This window comes from Cinclus cinclus, chromosome 2 (assembly GCF_963662255.1).
Source record: "Cinclus cinclus chromosome 2, bCinCin1.1, whole genome shotgun sequence".
Taxonomy (NCBI): Eukaryota; Metazoa; Chordata; class Aves; order Passeriformes; family Cinclidae; genus Cinclus; species Cinclus cinclus.
This window is the reverse complement of record NC_085047.1, coordinates 39,674,930-39,693,963: the sequence shown is the minus strand read 5'-3', so window position 1 is coordinate 39,693,963 and position 19,034 is coordinate 39,674,930.

Below are 19,034 nucleotides of genomic sequence, written 5' to 3'. Positions count from 1 at the left end.
ACCACCGTGCTGCCTAAGGTCATTTTAAAATGGGCTCTCAAACAAATGAACTCTCCCAAAGCTTGAAGCCAACAGAACTGAGCGGGATTCAGGTTTTTACAGACAAAAAGGAGCCTTGTGTACCTATTTTATATCCTCAGAACCAACCTACCTAATTACTCTGTGATGCCAGCATGTGTAGACTTCTACAATGCAAACTTGGTGTATGCACATTCATTTGCTAAAATTCTTATAACTGGCATTCAGCCTTCTAAAATATATGGGAACCATACAAAGAATTTTTTCCAGTTCTTAAAATATGCATAGTAGCTATTTGCACTAATAGGCCAATTATGCTCAGTCCAGTGAGTTTACAGCTGGTCTTTGCCAGCTTTTCTCAACTACTGTGCCATATCTTGTTTGGCTAACCTTCCTGATTTTCTTCTTCTAATATCTACTTCTCTTCAATTTCAGAAACTATATTGAACATTCCTTTCTTTATTGCAGGCAGTTTCAAGCAGAAACCTGGATTTTCTGACATTTTCTTTAAATAACAGATTCTACTCCAAGAAGATTTCTTAAATGGCTTAAAATTTCACATTGTAGGGAAAGCCCTCCTCATGTGATGAAAAATGCTTTTTTAGTTTAGTCCTATATTAGTAGTAAGCTTTGTATTTTCAGCACATAGTAAAGGCAAAAGGAGAAAACTAGGGGTTTTTTCCTAATTTCAAAATGATTACTTTTTCTCCAACCTAATTACTTTTTCTCCAACCTCTGTATTGTTTGCCCCCTCCATTTGATGGCTTATGTTTATTACATTTTATACAGGAGGCATGGGAGTTTTCACAAGCTTTAGTTTCTCTCAGATGGACATACAAACGCTGTACCATAAACAAACAAACAAAAAAAGAGAATGCAAAGACATCCTGAAGGATAGCTTAAGGCTTTAAGTCTACAAGTCTCCAAAGAAGAGGTTTAATTAAGGTTCTGGATAAAATCATAAAGAATGAAGTTGTCAGGACCTGCCAATATGTTAACCAATTCAAGCACAGAATTTCAGAATCCTTTTTAGGCTCTTAATAGCCATTTATATCTAAAGCAGTTAAAAGTGTGTGTTAGATACTCCCTTTCCCTCACCTGTACAGTGGGTGACATACAGGATATGATACAGGATGCAGGTGTCCTCTTGGGAAAGTACATGTCATTATTCTTGGATAGCTGTTATAACATCTTATTCTTGTTTATGAAATACCAGCAAAAGTGTTCACAGTGTAAAAGAGTGGATCCTAGTTTGATCAAGACCTTCATGCTGTAAATCAAAGAGACTGTATGATCAGACAGACTTGTGATATAACAGATTACACTTCTACTGCAGATTAACTTTGATGTTTCCTTTAGTAGAGAGAAACTGATTATATAGATGAAGTCATTAAAAGGCTTTATGGTTGAAATATGTTTCAAAGAGAACCTTACAAAAGGAATGGGTAGTGAAGAAAAATTTGCAAGAAGTGAGAATGAATTTGCACCAACAGAAAAAAATTTGGAAAAGCTGAAGAGTGAACAAATTAGTTCAGAAGAAAGAAGTGAATATGGAGTAGTGCTATACTGGTTCTTACTGCTCACATTTTACTCTTTTTAACAAAAAACAATCTCTCTAAAGATATGGAGACATTTTCTGTCACAATTTTGCTAAATATTATAGAAACCAAGGCCGGGTGAAAGAACAAAGGATCTCTAGTGATTGCAGATAATTAGAGTCAATTCTGAGGAAAACAAATGTGTAAGGAAGCTATTGATGATTTAGATGCTAGTTTGGTAAACTGAAGTCTTAGCTTCTGTTTTCTACAAGATGAGAGATTTTTGTGCCTGTAATGCTGTCTTAGGCATTTTGGGGTAGATCTGATGAATGGACCTAAGTCCCAGAATCCTGATCCTGAAAAGCCTTGCTAAGCTACTGAAGTCTAGAAGCTATTAACATTTTTCAATCTTAAAGATCCACGAGCTTCTAGATTTGCTGATCTTTATATGCCCAGGCTCTTCTGATGTTGATAGGACTGAAAAGGTCAGAATCTAAACCTGAGCAAGATCCAGGAATTTTGGGTTTTATATATATATATAGATATATATATTCATCAACATCTAGTGCAATCAAAAGGACTTTTTTGGTTTTTCATGTGGATTCCAATATTTAGTAGATGTTTGAGGCTAAAGATACATATTCTGAAAATCATATCCCTACAGAAGATATATTCCTTTTCTCAGTATTTCTTAAAAGGTAGCTGGACAGCTGCACCTTTGACTTTACATGGTTCCCTAATGGTGTGCTCACATCTTTAGATCATAGCTCGAGCTTCCTGCAAAGCCCAGGTGATGTACCCACCAGTATGAGGCTACATCTGCCCTAATATTGGAGGCATCTATTGAATCTAACCCTTTGTTTCATACATTAAAGTAATACTGAAGTCAGTAAAGGGGACAGCAGCAATAGCAGAGACAGATATAGGCAGCGTTATCCTTTGCCCCAGTAGTGTCCTTGGTAGAGCAAAACCACTTTTTCCCCCACTGGTCCAATAAAATTGCCTCAATCTGCTTTTTAGGGTGATCAGTGCTCATCTGGAATTTTATCACTGTCCTTTTTAGAGGATAATTTAATTGTTTTACATTTATAGAGGCAAGGTAATAACCTTAGATTTACATAGAGCTAATTTCTTTCTTTGTGGGGGGGTTCTGCAGGATGTGAGCAATTAAGTTTCTGTGGGAGGATACAGGAAACATGATTAATGGATCAAAGAAAGACCATCTAAGGGAAATGGGTGTAATACCAAGGGAGATAATGCTCTATTTCATAATACTTATGCAAATATGCCAAATGTTGGAGAATTCAATTAATATTTGACAAATGGATTGCCTGTGATGCAGAGTAAATACATACTGGGGAAACAATAAAGCTTTATTGTACATTATCTGTTAACTTCCTCTCATACAGGCTGGTTTGCCTGGTCAGGCATCTCATTCCAGCACAGGTGGCAGGGAACAGCCAGTCACAAATCAGTGAAAGACACTGAGATTGTTTGGATGAAAAAGACTGACCAAGGTTGAATTCTTTGCACATGTGGCAAATCAGTGCTTGTCAGCGTGCTTAGGACTGCTGCTCAGCCCTCTGCCAGAACTCAAATTTTATTCCATGGAAATGAACACTGGTTTAAGAATGGAAGGGATAGAATTAGACAATATTTATGTTCTTGATTTTATTTACATAAAAGCAACACCAACAGAAAAAACAATAATCAAGTAAAAAACCAGAATGCCTGAGCTACTGGAAGACACTGGACTGGGAGTCAAAAAAGCCGAGCTTCAGTGATTGGTGTAAAATCAGGTTGACATTAATACTATACTTTATATACTTATACTTTATATACTTATACTATATATACTTTATATATAAAGGCAATGAATCCTTCAGGTACTGTAGTGATGGGAGATGCACATATATCTAGATTTACTGAAAACATAAGTTTCTTGTTTACTTGCTATCTTCCATACTGCATATGGTATTTTAATATATGTTCTAAAATGCTTGGTTCCTCTACTAAAGGCTTAATATGAGCTTTTGTCCTGAGAAATCCTGATCCACAGAGGGAAGGAATTTGACAAGTATATTGAAACATACTGTCCATTTCAGACCATACAGACTGGGTACTGCGCTAAGAAAATGTGACAAGAATTATGGAGGTAAAGTTTTAAGTATGAAACTCAAGTTTGTCCTTTGGTTGCAACTGCCCTATAGCTGGTGTCACACTTTGCAGCCAGGAGCAATTCTAGGGACATCTCTTCAGTGCCTTGAGACAAGAAGTTGGGAAGAACACAAGAAAGTCATCTTCAAAACCCCAGTGTTCCACAGAAAACCTACTCTTGGTGATGGCATGCCCCTACTTGACTTAGGAACTCTCTCAACACTTCAAATGAGACTTCTGTGTATCTTTTCTGTGAAAGTAAGTGCCTGCTTGCTGAAAAAAGAAGTCCACCATGATACAACCAGAAATTACTGTGTGAGCTATAAACGTATATATGTATCACTTAAGGACTATATTTCTTTCAGTGCAAAGCATGACAGCCAAGATACCCTTTACAGAAGTGATGCTGCTTTTGCTGCTTCAGTGCTGTTGCTTAGTGGTCAAAGCAGTTACCCAGGACAGTGGAGATTTCGGGTTAATCCTTAGCCTGAAAATGCCCTGTCTCAGGCTAGAAAAGTCTCTTAAGGGAACATCGTGTACCAAAGGGGCTGCTGCACATCCGGGAATGAGACTGGAAAGAAAGCAGACAGGGCAGTGCCAGAGAGAAAGGTGAGGGAACATGGAAATCAGGCTAAGATTGAATTCTCTGCTGTGCTCTGAATGACCATTACATTTTATATTGGGCAATCATGAGACAAACTTCCAAAGCTAACAAATGAGTCGAGACTCCAGGTAAGGTTTGTTCTTCAGCCATTCCATTCACCTGGAAAGAATAAGCCATGCTCAGTTTGGCCATTGCATTGGGGGAAGGCTCTGTGCAGTGTGTACTGAGCAGAAAGAAGCTCCAAGGTTCAGGAACAGGGGACCGACTGCTCAGACACCTGTTATCCTGAGGATCTCATACTGGCCAGCCACTAAGCCCTTGTGTGGCATTCTGGGCTACCCTGCACAGTGTCTTATTATTTTCTCCGGGAATATGGAACTGACGTGCATAATTTAGTTATTTGGGTTCCCCTGCTGTGCCCAGACTTCGTGATGCATAAATTGGCACTCTGGATTTCATCCTCACATTATTTAGTTGTGTATTTTCCCTTTGCTTTTGACTGTAGGGGAGGATATTAGCCCTATTTTCTACTCGCAAGGCATGTGTTCATTCATTTTGATTCACTATGGTCAAGTTAAAAAATCTTAAAAATATCTTGATGTCTTCCACTATGCCATCTGTTTATATCGGAGATAATAAATTTTAATAAAAATCTGTATTTTCCCAAGTTTATGATTTCTTTTAACATGCAGTTTTGCTGTGATCTTTGAGTTATTGCCTCTAATAGATGACTTCCCTGCTGTCAGGGCTGATTCTATCTCAAAGTGTATTAATTTTAGTTAAATGTATCTTGGCAGACATCCACCACTGGAATCAGTGCTGAACACCACAGAGTATTCTTCTAATTGGACGTAAAACTCAAGGATTTTTTTCATATGATTCTTTGCTATACGGTGTGTGCAATTAGACTTAATGAGCTCATTTTCAGGACAAGTTGGCCAAAACAGTGCTATTGCTAATTTATAGAGGCTACGGAAAAAGTTACTTGATTAGTTTCTCTCCTAAATTAAAACTTTATCAGAAATATTGCTGCTTCTTTTCCTTTTAGCATGTGAATATACAAAAACCTACTTTTGGAAATAAAATGTGTGATTTCCAATGATTGTTGTAGAATTTTTGGTTTTTCTTTGCAAATGTTTTGGCAACAAAGGAAAGTCTAGCATGTTCTTATGTTGTGTTAATGAACCCAAGCTGTGTATCATGATGACTGAGGAACCAGTAGCAGCGTAGCTCTCATGGCATGAATGGGACAAGCCAACTTGAAATTCTGGGTCAACACTTGGCAGCTGGTGCCCAAAGCCACTCTAACTACATTGCCAGCTCAAGAGTTCCATGTAAAAATATTATGGGTTAATACAGAACTGATTAACAATGTTTTTTTCCGGAAATATTATCTCACAGGACACAGTCATGTAGCTAAGACAGAGGGAAGCTTTAACCATTACTGTCAGTTTTCACCAGTCCTTGCAGACTGAACAAAAACCCGAGCTGGTCTATGCTGGAAAGCTGTGTCCTACAGACCTGATTCAAGAGACCACAACCGAACCCTTGGAAAGATTAGAGCATGAGAACTGTTCAATCAGCCCCCTCATCATTGCAGCATTAGTAAAAGGGATAACAAAAGGAGGCTGGCAGGTTGTTGGTTGAAGATGAAACGCAATACATTGGTATGAACACACTGTTGAGAAGAGTAGCATCTAAAAAAGTCCAGGAGATCCCAATACTTGAGTTGGTCATTCATAAGGAAGAGTTCTTTAATGCTATTTTAGGTGGTATTCTTCTGTCCTCTACCTTTAATCTAATGTCAGTGGATGGAAGATGGGACCTGGTAGGCCAAGTTTCTCTTTCCATATGAGAAAGTGGGTGTGGGAGCAGCTCTGTGGGATGCCTGCTGCTGGAAATGAGATCCCCACTCCTGCCCTTTTCTTCTCTGCACACAGCTGCATGGCTTCCTCACATATCCTGCTTTGTTTAGGCAAGGCACTTGCCCCAGTGCCATTCCCTTCTATGTCTGTAAAACGGGAATAATGCACCCATTTTTGAAAAATGCATTGAGAATTACCAGCATGAACCTTAGAACAGGAGTGGAAATTATTGCTGTTGCAGTTTTACATGCTTCTACTTGCTTTGTGACAGTGTCCCATGAGTGCTTCATAAATTGCTAATTCTGAGTTACTAAGAATTACAGTCGTGTTTCTGTTTGCATTGGATAGACACATACCAGGGCTTTCCTCCCTGGTATCCTTGCTGCTTCTTACAAAGATACTTCTCATTTATATACAGAAATAATGAGACAGAAAAATGTTAAAAGGATTGCCTGAAAGCTGCAGATCACTTCTGGCAGTAATTATTTATCTGTCCACCATTTTGTCTGTGTATATTTTATTCTCTCTCAGTCTATATATAACAACAAATTAGTTAGCAGAATCAAAGCTGCTTATTTTAAACTTACAATGCTTTCTTTGGACTGGTACACAAACAAGCTGCATAGTGTAGGGAATATGCACATGCTACGCTTGGTAATCTTTTGGAGTTAATTTATTTACATGCATCTGGTTGCTTTCCTAATAGAATGGATCAGTCTTCCCTCCCAAATGAAAGAGATAATGGCAAAATTGTTTGAGATGTTGTAATGAAAGCGAATACATCTTTAGCAGAGTGGGTTAAGCATGAGTACCTTGTGTGCTGTTTCTTTCACCTGTAAAGTACAAATTTTGCACCAACAATTAATTACCATTTTACAGAATCAACATTAACTAAATATCCTTGACATATTCCCCAAGAGAGGATAATGTCATTAACCTCTTTTCCAGATGAAGAAACAATATTGGATTAGCATTGTAACACCATTGACTTCTGTGGAGTTATTCCTGATTTACACCAGTAGAAATAACACTAACTTTAGTCCTTGATATAATAAGTCATTTGTTCATGGTTATCTAGTCACAAAGCTGCACATTCAGGATGAGAAACTGAGAACATCCACATTTCCTTTGCTGCCATAGTAAGATTTTCTACTGATAAAGCACCTATAAACCTTTATCTAGGATATTTTTAAAAAAGACAAAACAACACACTACCGCAGAATCTTACATTTTTTCCTGCTCATGTCTAGAAACATTTGTTGTGTCTAGAAAGGTTTGCATCCTGTGAAAATAAATGAACAACAATTTTTTTTTTATAAACTTCTCCTTCTCCAGAAATGTGAATGTTTTTTCTGAGTAAATTTAACAACAGAAAAGAATGGTGGGCTTCCAAAGACTGCCAATGAGCAAAGAATGTAAGTTAATGGTCTTTTTATATGTAAATATTCCATTGTATTTGGAGGGATTGCTTTCTCTCTCTCTCTCTCCCCCTCTCTTAATTTTTTTAATTGAAAGCAAAAGTATGGGACATCAGTTGCCTCAATTTACTTATGAATATCCAGAATACACTTTCACCTTCCAGACTGCCAGTGCTACCTGTTAGCATTTGAGGTCTGGAGTAATGTGGGAGTCTGCTGACTTCTCTATAGACAGAATGCTCTGCAGAAACTAGAAGTCTACACTACTTCAGATAAAATTGAAACTTTTCTTTGCAACACGTGTTTGCTTCCCAATAACTAGTGGCAACAGCATTATTTCTGAAACAATACAAATTAAAATACAACTTTCATGTCTCCAGTTAAATTATTTCTAATGTATTAATTATAAAAATGCTCAGCTCTCATTTATGATGGACTTGCTGCAAGTGTAAGAATTAGAGTTGAAATTCAGCCTTACACAGAGGATCATTACCAAGCTTCTTCCCTAAGCCCCATTCAGAACAAGGTGAAAGTCACACTCATTAATGTCCTTTCCTGGACTGGCCCTTATGCACTGGCCTCACCACATCTCAGTGGTACCCTGAGAATTCAAACTCCTCTTGAAACCAGGTCAGGAGGTAATTGTACCCAAATCTTGAGTATTCCAGCAAACCCTGTCCCAATCTCCTACATCTCACCATTTATGCAGAAGTCTTTTGACAACAAAAGACAGCTAGGAACTTGAAACATTCCTAGGATGAAGTAGTTCTCCCAGTTCAGAAACAAGAATTTTCATGTCCCCTCTCTTTGGAAAGTCTCATGGCTGCCACACTCTTCCACTGATTTTCTTCTTAGACTTGGACAGAGCAAACAAGGACTGCTCCAACTCCTTCTGTATTCAATGGGAACAATGCAGGTTGACTTCAGTCAGATTGGTTCAGGCCCTTGATCTCCTTGAATCTACTGGAATTCGAACAAGCAGCAAACACTGATGCTACCAGAGAAAAGAAGAATGACATAAAAATACTTCCAAGAAGAGATTTACAGGACAGTTGGAATTACAACACATTTCTTTTCTTTAAAGTTAATGAGCAGCATGATCCAATAATTGTTGTATCTTATGCTTTTCATAAAGATCTCAAGGCATTTCATAATCAATTAACAGCTCAAGCACGTCATCATTACAGAACATTTTGCAATAAACCATTAGGAATTAATGTAGAGTGAGCTTTCCATCATCACTAAACAAACCACTACACAGCTAGGATCCATGCCAAGTAGGCTTTGAATTTTTTTAATGAAGATTATACACATTCCCTGCAAGCAGAGGATAAGTCCCTGTGCCAGCACTTTCTATTTGCCTCCTCCCCACCACCTGCAAAATTTTTTATGTTTAACCATTTCTCTGTACTTTGGTCAGATTAATAAAATCCAGTGCTCTGTGCTGCATTACCTTCAATTCAGATATTTAGGATAAAATGGATCACAGTAAATGCAATATGAAGGAGTTATACTCCTGGATTGAAAATCAGTCCCTACAGTGATTTCATGTATTTCTGAAGCATTCCTTAACAAATATGTGGGTAAAAATTCCAAATAAACTTTTGTTGCCTCCTCACAAGTCTTCCTACTCCTATTTTTTCTGTTTAATAATTCTGGACATATCCCTACCTCCTCCAGTTAAACACAGTGAAGAGGGAGACAGCATCTATGTAGGTTTTTCCAAGCTGTTGTCAGACCTAGAAATAAAGTCCCTGGGCCTCACAGGTATTTTAGGGCAGCAGTTACACAATTAGGCTCCTTATATTCCAGAGATAATGTCTGGATCTAAAATTCAAGCTTGCACCTAAGCAGCTCCCTCGCCTGGCAATAGCAGGCTATTCCTTCTCCACCTGAAATACTCCCAGCTTCCCCACTAATCTGCCCAGCAACACTTTGTCCCTTCCTATCTGCAGCAGCAGTCTTGTGTAAGCATCGTGCTCCAAGATCAGCTGCAACAATTTATGCTATGATTTACAAAAAAAAAAAAAAAAAAAAAAAAAAGCTGCTTCTTCAAAGATTTGAGTCTTTAGGCATCTGACTTATGGCCCCTATCCCGACAGCATCACACAGGACGTAGCTTGTAAGCTGTTTAAGTGAGACATGTTTTTGTTTAACAAAGACAGCACACAGTCTATGATTAATCTTTTGCATGAGAGACATGGCAGTTCCCCCACTGTTATGCAAGACAATATGGTTTGATTGCTTCTGCTTCCTGTCAAGCCTCCAACTGAAAATGTGTAATATGAAATGAAGTGCAGTAAAAAACAGATAAGAATGTGCTGAGGTAGTTAAAACAATACTGGAGTAATTATGGCTCTGTATCTTTATTAAAAACAAAATAAGCCCACTGTTTGGTTTGATTAACACTGCAGGACTGTAAGGTTGCCAATGACACATCTCTGTACAAAGTAGAAGAAGTGGGAGTCCAAGAGTTGTCCCAATGGGAAGATGTGAGAGTAGAAAAGCTGTACCAGTTGGAAGATGAGAGATACCAAGAGCTGTCCCAGTGTGTAGATAAGACATACCAAAAGCTGCCCTAATGGGGAGATGTGAGAGTCCAAGAGCTGTCCCAAACAGAAGTCAACAGACCAGAGCCTAGAAATCTGGAAGTGTAGGGGCTGCACCTTGCAGGTTCCAGCCAGTGCCAGTTGGTTCCGGCTGATCCCAGCCTGTTCTGCTCTTTGTGATAGAGGAGTGGCTCAGTCCCTCCATTACATACCATGTTCACAGCAGTGTCCTGCACTCTCACAGGCTGTAACAGTGCCCTACACACTTGTACTCTGCCCTTAAAAGCAGGAAAGGTTGACAGTAAAAGGTGCACACTGGGAATATGTGATTTATTTAAGGAGTTTTAGGAAAGGTTGTCCATCAAGCAGAACCAGGAAAAGAAAAGCCTTCTTGCAGCAGCTATAGCAGCAAGTTACATTGTGACAAGTCACTACATTTTTGCTAATATGTATTGTAATGTTATTATGCACTTAGAGCTGTGGCAAATGCAGCAACATCAAAGACTGAATGCCAGTGGCAGAAAAAAATCTAGTAGCAGCTATATAAAACATGAGGAATTCCTCCTGTGCATGACACATTAAAAGAAAAGAAGCCAAGAGCTGATTGTTTCCCTGCACCAAAAAAACATTAGGTACTGCCCAGAAGAGCAGTACTGAATTGTGAATTGTTCTTATTTATACTGTATCATGCAGCCTGACAAAAAAAAAAAAAAAAAAAAAAAAAAGAAAAAAAAGAAAGCCAAACAGCCTACTCTGCTCCAGATGGCTCAGAATCCAAGCAATGAAGTGAAGCTTACCGCTAGGCATCTGATCCATCAACTTGGTTCTTTTGCCCTCAGTACCCTGTAAACTTCTAGAGATTGGTCCCCTCCTGTGTCCAGCTGCACTTATTTTACTCTCAAAAGGAGTCATTAATTCCTGAGTCTTTTGCAAAGTAAGGGTCACTCTTCTTTGGAGAAGAGATGCAGTCTGTGCACAGCCATTAAGTTACACCCATAGCTGTGCACTCTGTGCAGTGTATGTGAAAAATGGGGAAAGGGTGGAAGCATGGAGTCCCTTGGCTACAAATGAGATACATGACAATAAAGGAAAAAAACTCCAAACCTTCAAAAAGATCAAGGGAAAGTGAATGAAACTCTTCTCTCCAAAAGATATACTGTCTCTCTTTCTTTCCCCTCATGCTAATCACACCTTGTCCTGTACGCAGCCTTCATCTCTCTTTTCTGTGAGGGAGATACTCATGCACTGTAGCCTTGCTGTCTCCCAAAGTCAGTGTATCAATTGACCTAACTCATCATCTGGAAATGCTGTGTGTGAGCCAACCCCAGCTTTCTGAGTTGTCAGCCAAATGATGCTCATTGCTGTCAAGCCCGGCAAAGCCGGCCCTTTCCTGGTGGTGAGCTGCAGTGTGAGATGGAGTGAGTGCAGACTTCCAGCAATAGCTTTCCCAAAGAGCTACTGCTTCACACTCCCCTTATGACACAGAAACTATGAGGGCTGCTCTACCCTCATTCCTTCCATGTGATCAAAAATCAAACCACTGCAGCCATTATTTCTCAATAATGGTTAACTCCAGAGGAAAGCATACCAGTACCAGCCGTGGTCTTGTGACCAGTGTACTGCTACCAAACTGCTTTGGATTAGGCTCAAGGCTGAGCTCTTCTGCGCCTGCTGGATGCTCCTGATAAGCGTTTACCTAACAACTCACTGATAAGGATTTGAGTTTGAATGCAGCCCACTACAGAAGTACCCCAGTTACTTCATTTGCCTTACAGGTTTGAGCTTCTTTTCCTTTGGAAGTGCCATAATGTCAAAGTTATACAGCATTCTGAATGTCTGTCTCACCACTTTTGCTGAAGCTGCTCCGCTCTACGTAGAATAGCTGATATTCACAGGGACCTGAGAGAGTATGACTTGTAACTTAGTCATTAAGGTGGGGACTGGAGAAGGAATGGGGTTTCTTGTCTGTTCTTCCGGGAGTGTATGAGTTTTAATTTACTGAGTATGTTATGGAAAACTTAGGATGAACGCTAAGCAGGCAATGCACAATGACACACACTTAAATTTGTTCATAACACTACGTGGAGATGAACAGCTGTAGTAGAGGAGCATCTTTACCACTCACTTCTCCTCTGTGGATCACACTTGGATTCTGGTGCCTTTTGAAGTGACTTCAACTGTGATCAGTGTGACACTCTGGGATAATCCACAATTTTGGAGTCACAAGTGCAACCATAGAGGTGTAGTGCAGAGGAGCAACTTCCTCTAACTACAATTAAAGGGGAAGAACCAACATCTCCCCGCTCCTTGGATAAAGAGTTTAAATCAGCTCCTGTTTCATTGCTCCTGGGCAACAATGTCAGACTATGGTAAACTTCAGTAAGTCCCTAAGATGAAGTGAAACCTACCTAAAGTTGTTGGAGTGTTTTTTTAATGGGCTTGACACATAAGACTTAGCAAAAATAATTAATACAGAAATTAGAAGATTCCCACTGATTTCAGAGGGTCACAGATATAGCTCCAAACACACAATCTTAATTTTTAAAAATTGCTGAAAACCTAGACTAGTCACACTTTTAAATATATATTTTTTAAAGTATCATTTCTACAGATGGGGAGGGGGGGAGGGTGTATGTGAAATTATCAATTTCAAAGCAGTTTCTATTAGATAACAGCAAAAATCTTCCTTTTTCCATATTCTCCAAATCAGAAATGTTTAACCTCAATATGGTTTGCCATTTAGTGATGAAACTCATAAAAAATTAAATTGAAGCAAAATATTTGGAATGGAGTAAGGTAAAACATGAGAATTCACCTAGAATGTTTTTTTTTAATTTAAAAATTCAATAGAGACCATTTTCATCCCACTCATCTCTCTGCCCCTCAAAACCTTTGTTCCACTTGGAATAAGGAAAACTCTGGGAAAACCATTGGGATTAAGAAAAGGTTATTTCAAGATTTTGACAGTCAGAAAAAAGTATTTCCCAGCTCTACCGAGTAGTCTACCATGTCTCAGAGCTGTACATACAGTTTGCAAATCTTGCATTTGTTTTTTGTTTACAGTGATGGTAAGATGCCTGTGTAGGTAAGTCAGGTTTTCCATGACAACAGTGTGTACTTCTACATTTCTAGCTACTGGTGGTTCTTGAAAACACAAGAATAAAAGCATACAGAAAGAGAACCTTAAGAAAAAAGAAACCCAGCAAGACCCTCAAAAGACAGAATTCAGTAATGCATTGAGTAACTGAGTTTGTTCAAGTAGGTAATTGTATTAGTATTGACTCAGTGTAACCATCTCTCTTTCATAAACGAATGCTTTGCATGACTGGTTTTCTGTGAGTATAAATGCACTGGATTTTTTTCTTGTTATCGAATTTTATAGGAAAAAAACATCAGCTACGCAGATGGAGATGAAGAGAACTAATCTCTAATTTTTTGTAGGAGAGGAAGTATCAAACACATAGCAGTGAATCCAAATGTGACTAGAGATTATATAACACCTGCTAGGGTGTATAATCATGTTTATATCCACTGGGAAAAGATCCAAAGCCAGAACTCCAAATCTGAAGCCATCAGGAATGTACTACCCCTACCCCTGACTACTGTGGGCTTCTATGGGTGTCCAGTTTCAAAATAGAATTTTATGCCCAGTCCAGCTTGGTGAAGTTGCTCCCATAGTCCCTCATGGTGAGTAGCACCTACTCATGGAAGTTATTAGACTGAAGGAGAAGGGGGTAAGAGTATCTCTCCCTTTCACTTCTCACAACACTGAAAAAAAAGTGCAATATATATCTTTGCATTTTAAGTATAGAACTTCGAGGGGAAAAAAAAGAAAGTTATGAATTTGGCCTCTGGGATCAAAGGAATGGAATTATTAAGAATGTCCACAGATGTAATATTAGATATTATATTCATGGATACAACGTGGAGAAAGATGTTGGAATTGAGCCCAGAAAGAACTGCTGATACAAGACAGTTCCTTATGCTTCTCCTAAAACTCCAAGTCTGATATCAATAAATAAAAGGGTTTGGTGGCCGGAATTAAACCTGCATAGTTTTATGAGGAACAGGTCTTTACTGCCTAATTCAATCTGCATGGCAATATAACCCTCAGACTTCACAGACAAGTTACAAACTTCTTTTCAGAGGAAGGTCAACAGGAACCATGCATTCTCTTTTAATCATGTTATGTATGAAAATGTTTTATAGTGACATCATTAGTGATATTACTGGAACCCATCTGCAGCCAGAATCTACTCCACTCCTCCACCCAGCTGTAAGCATAAACCCCCAACCTCTCCTTTCAGACAGAAACATATACATTCATCTTATGACTGATCTCTCTTCCTTAGGCCAAAGCTGGGTTGTGAACAAGACATTCCAGCCAGCCAGTGTGAAATCTTCACTCCCTCTAGCCACCAGTCTAAGCTATCCAGCACCTCACTTTTGATGGGTTTGGTGAAGAGAAAACTTCCTAACTACTTCAGGAAACCATCTGAAGTCCTGAGAGATGACATTTAACTACACATATTAGTGTAATACAGAAGTACAAGTACTGTGAGCAAAGCAAGGACTATGGGCACAATTCTGCTCACTATGCCATGATCCACAAAGAAAAGAAACTGTTCACGGATTCATGGTTCTGGAAATTGAAAGGAACTACAGTATCTCCAGTCCATAATTGCAGTACAGGGACTGTACATTTCTTCCAGATGATTTAAGTATATTTTGTAAAAAGATATCAACTCTTACTTTGAAAAAAAGTAATGTTATAGTGATCCACCACTTCCTTGTGAAAGCACCCTACTGTTTAGTTATTCACACAGATTGCAATTTATTTCAAGGTTAAATCTATCCCACTCTGCTTTTGCAATATCATCAAATGTGAAGGCCCATCACAAAGAATTATAGTGACATCTATGTCAAAAAGCACAGAACCCATCTTTCCGCTAAACTTGCTAAGCACAAAGCTGGATAATCCTCCTAAATATGCTATGTGATTTTCTAATGTTATCTAGTGATAACCACACTCCCTTTAATTATATTATTTTACTTCCAGAGTCACTGTAAGGTGATCATCAGGGAAGCAAGAGGAAGCAGAAGGCTCTGTTGTGTGCCAGAGATAATGAAGGGCATGCTGTAAACAATATCTATGTACCAAATGCTACTCAATCTTTCAACAGATCATTGAGCAATCAACAGCTCTGGTCTGGAAATACACTGATTGTTTAGGGAAAAGTCCACAACCAAATAGGTCCTTTGGCTATCTGGCTGCTACGGTTTTGGAAAAACATAAAATAACTCACAGAATTAGTACATTTATATACATGAGGGAAGCAAATTAACTGCTGAAATTCATGGCACTACACATTGATTTTAAAAACTGAAGCTTTTTACACAGAAGTTCCATCAAAACATTTTGTCCTCTAACATCAACAGCAACAGAAGAAGCTGATGGTTGGTGTGAGAATCTTAACTGAAGTGACAGCAAGGCTTTGCCAGTTAAGTATATTTTTATGTCAAGGAGAAAAAATAGAAAATGTCAAACTACACCTAAAAGTAACTACAAGCATGTTAGCTAATAAAATTAGTTTGCACTTCATTCTTTAAAAGTCTCAGCTCTTCCTGTAAATAGTCAACTCTCTACAATTCCTAAAAGTTCAGCAAGAGTTGAAAGCACTTAGTAACTCACAGAAAGCTGCTGAGCACTGTGCCATGGTGTTTATAGAGCAGAGTTTTAAAATCTGGCTAGTATGACAGATTTTTCAGAGAGAGACATCTTCAAACAAAGAAGATTCTTTCTCAAGAATAAGTCTTCAGGGATTTACTGTAAGTCACATAGCTGTTAACACAGTTAGGTTGATTGAATGTGAGAATGTGATATGTAGACATCAGCTTTCAAAAGGGTTGTGATTTAGAGAGCTGCAGGTGTTGCTTTTGTAAATTTCATAGAGTTCAGTGCCAAAAGAGGACAAAGCGTGAAAAATTATAAGCGGATCAACTAAAGCATTTTTTTCAAGAGAACGTACTGAAGAAAGCCTTGTCAACGTCTGTGACTTATCTTTCCACTTCTGTAAAACATGGTACAGATGTAACTGTCTAGTCTGACTTTTAGTCACAATATTTAGCTACCTGAAAGGTAAAGTATAATGAGACACTATACATTTCTCCTTGTTCGGTCTTTCCCAGTTTTGGAATTGTGAGCCTTTGAAAGCAGATGACATACTCAATTATTATCAAGTAAATTTTTTTTGGTGTCATTTGATAACTTCTGACAGCAGATGAAATATAAAAATACTGAACTTGCACTACAGAATTAGCCTGCAAAATATACTGGCGTGTATCCAACACACAAAATATAAGAAAATATCTCTCATAAGTTTCTGAAAAATATTTTTATGGTTTTCAAGTAAGAACACCCAAAGTTCTGGTGATGTCACATTTGTATAATATCTCACAGAATATTAATATCGTGTTCTGCTGAAAAAGAAATGGCAAAGTCCAAAAGTTCTGATGCGACCTGGAGTACTAGGAATATAGGATAGTGTCTTTGTGTGTCTTAGTCTTAGCTTCAAATGTTTATAGATCAGATTTGCTCCTTTTGTAAATCAATATAATTCTACTGACTTCAATGGACCTATGCCAAGTTAACACCAACAGATGCATCCAGTCTTTTCTTTTGTATCAAAACTCACATCTTCTAAATGTTATTTTAGGCTCTATGCTGGGCAAACTGTTGTGACTATGAGTGTTATTCAGGTTTCAGAGAAAGGATTTCTGCAGGATGGTGACAGTACAACCAGCTTCTTCTACCTTGTCAATATAGCCCAGCTTTCTGTTTGAAGAGCTTTTTCTGTAATTTGTAAAGCCAGAAGAAAGCACTGTGATCATTTACTTTGGCTTTCTATATATAGAGAGGTCATCATAATTTCTGGGCTCAAATCAGGAAGGAATCCTGCCTCAATTTAGACATTATTGACAATTTTTCAGGATGTATATTACTTTCCCTTTTTATTTCCTTTAATGTTTTTAATCTCATTCTTAGTGTGAAAATGTTAAGCTTTTATCTTAAGTTAAACAGTCTATTGCCAGGATCTTGTTCCATTCATACTTACTTCCAGCCTTGAGTTGCTGAGCTCCTTAAAGCACCTTTTTGATATACTTGTTCTAACACAGACTGAGCTCCAAAGATCTCCTCTCCAGAGGAGAAGGAGCATTATAGTCTCTGAGACAGTTCAGCGAGTGATATCTATCATGAAGCAACCACTGAAAACAGAGATTAAAAGCCATGTGGATTTCTCATTTGTTCAAGACTACCAAACTACTTTCTAATAAAAAAAACTAATGGTCACTTATGTTTTGAGGTAGCTGCTGAGTTAGAAAATAAAGCATTAATTATCCAACACGTCAGCTACTGCTGTTACCAGGACATAAAATGTTCTTATCTTTCAGTACTGAAATGACTCAGTTTGTCTTTGACTTCACTGGCAATAGAGAAGTATCATAAGATGGAATTCATCTCACCCCACTTCAAATGTCTAAATCTGATCTACTTCTTATGTACTTTTCATAGAAAAAGCTAAATAGGCACTTCCATGGCACCTTTGTCCGACACAAATCTTGACATATTATCTAGTCTGAGCGCTGGAGGCAACTGTGAGATTTCCATGTTGAATCTTATGAAGAAGACTCTGATGATGAGATTTAGGGGAAGTGTCACAGGAGGTTAGTATGAACAGAAAATAAGGAAAACAAGAACCGAGAGTGAATCTGAAGAAAGTGTGGGACCAAAAAGAAATCAGAAGAAAGGCAAAAGAGTTCCTGGAAGGCAAAGACATGAGCAAAACCCAGGGGTGCAACTGCACAGAGGTGGAAAGTATCTGCTGTGCTTCCGCCACTTGTTGGAGAAAAAGTCCAAAACTGCCAGAGACTGTGAAAAATCCAAAATCCAAAGTCTTGGCAAGCAACATCTGTTTCTTATTGTCACAAAATATTTTGCCAGTTGGGAAGGATATAATCTGTAAGGTTTTGCCACTGTAAGTTCCCAGGAAAGGAAATAATATTCAAGGGAAAGGGTCTTGTAAGTGTTTATGTGTATGAGCCCATTTGATTATATTTTGTATCAGAACTTGTAATGAACACCACACTTCCTGCACTTCAGTTGCACTTTATGTGTGATTTTTTTCCTTGTTCTCTCCATACATGCACATATGTAAAACCATATGTATTTATTAAAAGACTAAGCTGCTACTGTCACAGAAGTAGAATACAGCAAAAGTACAAAACACTGAATTTGGCAATAGCATTTCCTATGCTTTTTCAGTACTGCATAAAACAAATCTATAAATTCTGAGCAGGTTTGGGGGAGATTACTGCACACTGATAGCTCAACCTGAAAATACCTTTTTTTTTCTGCATTAAGGATAAATAATAAAGATTATAATCCTGGCAGCAGATTTTACACCTACATCCAAAAGACGTGCAAGTTTATTACCTACTATTACCTACTACCTAGAACAGTAAAATGTCTTAAAATGTGAACCAAACCTTTTACTGAGGTGTACTGCAGACTCCACTGCTGCAATCAATATATTCTCCAAAGAGCCCTATTTTTCTTGGACAAGAGACATACATATATCCTATATTTGAGGAAGCCAGGTGAATAAATCAATAGCTAAACAGAAGTGCACTTAATCATATCTGTTTTGGACAGATGCAGGTTGGAAAACCTATATGGCCCATGCATTGTCTTCTGCTTAAATCTCAGACAGCAATCTGTGTTTCCTAAATGGCAACATCCTGTTGCTGGGCATCGCTGAAGCTGGAGCAATCACAGTAGCAAATAATTGTGTGCCAGCTAGCCAGCATTAGACAGATCTACTGCA